Below are 6000 nucleotides of genomic sequence, written 5' to 3'. Positions count from 1 at the left end.
CTAGTTGCATCGATGGTGTAATCTATGAAACCCCTTTCATAATTACCACCATACTCTGATCAGAGATTTCAACCTACATACACATGATAACACATAGGATATCCATACCCGAAGGTAAGCGGTGAATCCCCGACTACAATGCATCGACTCCTATATGTTTCGACAGAACACCCAACCTTGCCACCTGATGACCCCATGAGAGTTGGTAAACAAGTCAAAGTGTAATTCTAGCACATAGAGTCTCAATGTTGTCCCGGGTCATAAGGTTTAATGGTGTACAACCATAAACTAGGACTTTTCCACTCGATAAGTGAGAACCACTTGGAAAGTCCTTTTATGGAGGGTTGTTCAGTGCACTCTACAAGGAGCACCTATCTGCATGTTCGGACATCACAATGTCCCCTACCAATGTAACATGTTACTCACATCGCAGATACTAGTCTCGAACTCGAGCGACCTATATCCTTCTTAGTGGCGGCTGAATCGACTAAGAACCGTTTAGAATATACAGTATTACAAATATGATTTTCATGATACTCATCATATGAGCATCTCATATTCTTTCTACTATTTGTATATTCAAGGGCTTTATCTATGCAACTAGCATGGGTATACAGATAAAGAATTGCCAAAACGATAAATTCAAATATTATTAAAATAAAGACTGTTTATACATAGAGTTTAATCATGAACCCTCGGCCAACACTTGGCTCGACGGGCACCTACTCTAACAAAGAAAACCCTAAATGTTGAAGAATCAGCTCATGTTGATTTCGATGAAACTGAACTAACTAATAAGCCAATTGATCAAGTTGAGCTAGTTGATCGATTTACAGATATCAGTTTGGAGGATGATGATGAAAAAGACAATCATATTAATAAAAACAATCTCCAAACACCCGAACCAGAAGTGTCAGATCAATCAGCTGAACCAGAAGCCATTCCTAATGATTAGTTGATAGAGCATAATGATAACATTCAAATACCAGTTGACGAAGCACCAACTGAGACTGAAAACTGTGTTCAGTTACCAACTGAAGAAATTGCTGATACAACAAATACTGAGTACAGATGGAGAAAATCACATCCACCTGAGCTGGTAATAGGAAATCCATCTGATCCAGTAAGAACTCGCAATCAAATGCTAAATTTATTTATCCATTCAGCTTTTGTATCACAACTAGAACCAAAGAAAACTGATGAGGCTCTTGCTGATCCTAACTGGGTAAATGCAATGCAAGAAGAGCTAAATCAGTTCACTCATAACAATGTCTGGAACATAGTTCCAAGACCAGTTTCAAAAACTGTTATAGGTAGAAAATGGGTGTACATGAATAAACTGAACGAGGATGGTTCAGTTGTGCGCAATAAAGCGAGACTAGTAGCACAAGGATATAGGCAAGAGGAAGGAATTGACTATGATGAGACATATGCTCCAGTTGCAAGACTGGAAGAAATCAGAATGTTTCTTGCTTATGCATCATACAAGAACTTCAAAGTCTATCAAATGGATGTCAAAAGTGCATTCCTAAATGGCCAGCTACAAGAGGAAGTATATGTTGAACAACCCCCAGGTTTTGTAAATCACAACTTTCCTGATCATGTATATCATTTGAACAAAGCTTTATATGGTCTTAAACAAGCTACCAGAGCTTGGTACGAAACTCTTTCAAAATTCTTAACTGATCATGATTTTTCTGTTGGATCAGTTGATAAGACCTTGTTCAAATTTACTAAGAATGATCACATTTTATTAGTTCAAATTTATGTTGATGATATCATATTTGGGTCAACTAACCCCGAATTATGCGAGAAATTTGCTAAGCTAATGCATGATAAGTTTGAAATGAGCATGATGGGTGAACTGACATTCTTTCTTGGACTACAAGTGAAGCAACTGGAAACTGGTATATTCATAAGTCAGACTAAATATACAAAGGAGCTGCTGAAGAAATTTGGCATGGAATCATGTTCAGCTGCGAATACTCCCATGAGCTCATCAGTAAAATTGGACACTGATCAAGGGGGAATATCAGTTGAGGCGACATTATATCGAGATTTAATAGGGTCATTGTTATACCTAACTGCCAGTCGCCCTGATATTGTATTTGCTGTGTGTATGTGTGCTAGATTTCAAATAAATCCTAAGCAATCACATTTCTCAGCTGCTAAAAGAATTTTGAAATACCTTAAGGGTACACAAAATGTTGGGTTATGGTACTCTAAAGACTCTAATTTCAATTTAGTTGGATATTCAGATGCAGATTATGCAGGATGTAAGCTTGATCGTAAAAGTACAAGTGGATCTTGTCAGTTTCTAGGAGACATGCTGATATCTTGGTTCAGCAAGAAGCAGACATCTATAGCTACCTCAACAACTGAAGCAGAATACCTTGCTGCTGGTAGTTGCTGTGCACAATTGATCTGGATCCAGCAACAATTGAGAGATTATGGAGTAATTACAAATAATTCGCTCATATTTTGTGACAATACGAGTACAATTGCCATCACCTATAATCCAATTCTTCACTCAAGGACAAAGCATATAGATGTCAGACACCACTTCATAAGAGATCATGCTTTGAAGAAGAACATCAGACTGGAGTATATATCAACTGAGCAACAAGCAGCTGACATCTTCACCAAACCATTACCCGAGACTAAGTTTTCTTACTTACGCAATATTCTTGGTTTAATTGATCTGTCTTAAAATTATTACTAATGTTGCTTTACTAATAGAATTATCTGCCGAAAATAAGAACACAACAAATTGAAAGTAATACTTTATTAAGAATACCATCGATCCCAGTGTACAGAAGATATCATAGAACCAACTGAATCCTACCATTCTCTAATCCAATCATTCAACTCACAAATTTGGATTCTAGAAAATTACCTAGTTGTAGAAATCTTCTCAACCACATGCCATTCCTTCCATAACATTGCTTCTAACAGACATTTGTCATCAATCAAATCTGTAACATGCCTAACTTCAAAACGATCAATGTACTTTCTTGCTGTTGCTGCTTGAGCACGAGTAGGAACAGCACCACTACTACTTACCCTCTGCAAATCATGAATCTTAAACCATGTTGAGATCACTTTCATCAAGACATATTCTTCCATTGTTTTCTTCAATTCTTCTAAATAAGGACTTAATTGCTCATTAACTTGAATATGCGAACTGCTGCATGCATCAAAGTTACTTGAATCCGACATATTGAACTGTTATTGTCTCACATTCTATCATCTTATTTAATGACAGATGAAATTTAAATGTTGAAGAAACTGAAGAGACTCAAATCAACCGAAGCGTCTTTCTCATTTACCGAGACTTCTTAACAATCAGTTGTTCATTATCAACTGATATCAGTTTGACATTTATTACTTAACGCTTAACCAATCATCAGTTCATCTGTTTATGATCGTAATTCATATATGATAACTAATGAAACTTATTATTTGCAAAAAAAAAAAAAACAAAGTTAAGCCAAAATAAATGTTTTATTCAACCATAAATATTTGCTTGGATTACATTTTCATATTTTTCCTTTATATCATCTATCCACATTCTCAACCAAACGGATCGAGATGAGGAAGATGTCTTGAGAAAGTTGTGTGAAGAAGCTATGCGATTAAGGATCTCCAGTTCCTTTCGAAGCATCAGCTGATAGATATGACCATCCGTAAAGATGTCCACCCACACAGCTATGTGCAAGTGCTCCCGCACTTCTCTCAACTCTGCCATCATTTTGGGAGTGGTAGCATCTCCAGAATTATACAGGAACGCAAGCTCCTGTAACTTTTCCCAGTAGGGAAGACTCTTGTAGAAGACTTCGTCTTCTATATCAGCCTTCCTAGCTTCCAGAAAAAATGGCGAAGCACTCGATCTACTCGCATCTGCCATTCTTTCGTCTTGAATGTTTTCACCAATATAACTGAAACTTACCGTGTTACTTCTATTTATAGCAGAATATCAAGGAAGCTGAAGGATCGTCAACGTTTCAGCAAACGATAATCTTTCTGACCTTTAAATTTATTCGCTTTAATTATTTTATGCACTAATTAAGGGGGAATAATGGTTTTAAAAGGTTAACTGAGAAGCCAAATGTTAGTAAACTCTCAACTGAAAGGACACAGTCTTACAACTGATCGTTCAGTTGGGTATTTCACTAATCTTCTCATATAAGTTAACTAATTAAAACATATTATATTCCAAATCAAGTGACGTGACTGTCTATTATCTAATGATGAATCTCATTTTGAAAACGTGGAAGCATTTGAACCGTTTAAATTGTGCACACGCTTACACACGTTTTTATTCAAAATTTTGATGGACTGACACGTGTCCAGAATCTAAACAGTCACATACATATAAATAATTTCCCGCTTCAATTCAGCTTTCTTTCTTACGCGTACATCATCTCTCAGAGCAAACTCATACACTCAGAGCTTGTATTTCGCAAAATTTCAGGCTTCCTCACTCTCAGCAATGGCGAATCAAATCCCAGCTCACATGTTGAACGCTATGGCCATTGATTTTGACTCAGTTCTATCAGTTCACGAAGCTGAAATTAAGAACGTCTTTCTGAAGATTGAATCTGCTGGTCTCAGAATGTTTTTGGGACAATACTCGCAGGAGATTTACCCAAAAGAATTCCAAGACCTCTACTCAAATGGATATATCAACTCTGATGGAAACATCATTGCCACTATTAATGGTCAGTCGGTGACCATTTCTGAAGATTCTTTCGGAAAAATCTTTTCATTACCCTCTGATGGATTAGTACACCTTGCTGATGTTAAAGCATCAGATATTGAAGAAATGCAAACTGCACTCTCTGCTGATGGACGGAAAATCAAAGTTTCCGATCCTAAGAAGGAACTGAAGCATGAGGTTCAGTTACTGGCTGATATCGTAGCCAAAGGGCTATTGGCCAAGGCAGGATCGTATGCTGCCCTGACTTTGGAGAAGTTTCAAGCTATTACGATCATTATGGCTGGAAGAAAATTCAACTGGAAGCAACTTATTTTTAGTATCTTGAAGAACATGTTTTCCTCCACCAAGAAATCCAAAGGATTTGCAGTGCCGCTAAGCTATTTGATGAAAGTCAAAGGGTTGGTGGCTGATAATTCGGAGCGATTATCTAAATTCAAAATTTTCAATGGGAAGAATATTCTGTCACCCAAGACTAAACTAGACATTTCTCCTGTTCAATTTGTAAAGATAAAACAGGAGATTGGGACTCAACAGGCGGCTCCCAAATCAGTTAAACAGGAGAAGACATTGGCTCAACTGAAGACAGTTAAAAGAAAACTGATTATTAGTGAATCCGATTCTGAGAAGACCCCCTCTCCAAAAATTGCCAAGAAATCAAGAACACAAAGGACAAAATTACCAACCACAGTAGAATCAATTCCTACTGAAAGACTGATATCTTCATATGCCCAACAGCCTATCAAAGCAGTTCCTCTGAAGATTATTCCAACAGAAATCTCAGCTGGTGCAACAAAGGAAACAGTTAGAATCAAAGCTCTTCTAATCCACATCAATCGTCCTACCGTTCTAGCACCTCCCAGACCCAAAGGTATAAAGATTATAGAAAAGGTGGATACTACTCGTACTGGATTGGAAATTCCACACATCCTCAGTAATGAAAAAGGCAAAGGCAAAATGATTGAAGAGCCCAGGCCATCAAATTCAATTCAAACTCATATTGACCTTGTTTGGGAACATGTTAATAATTTTGCAGCATCAAAACTTAAAATCTATGATGACTAGACCGTCCACAGAACTCAAATTTTTGCTAAGCATCTGAAAAAGAAATCCCATCTGAACAAATTTATCAAACTGGAAGCAATTGTTCTCAAGATGGTCAAAACTGCTACAATTGTTCAGGCTTTGGAGAGAAAAACATATTTTTTTGATCAAATTCGAGCTAAGAAGCTATCTCAACTGCTTGAGAAATTAAAGGCAAACTACATTCCCACCAATCCAAC

The sequence above is a fragment of the Primulina tabacum genome, chromosome 1 (assembly GCF_025594145.1).
Source record: "Primulina tabacum isolate GXHZ01 chromosome 1, ASM2559414v2, whole genome shotgun sequence".
Lineage (NCBI taxonomy): Eukaryota > Viridiplantae > Streptophyta > Magnoliopsida > Lamiales > Gesneriaceae > Primulina > Primulina tabacum.
This window is presented reverse-complemented; position numbering follows the sequence as displayed.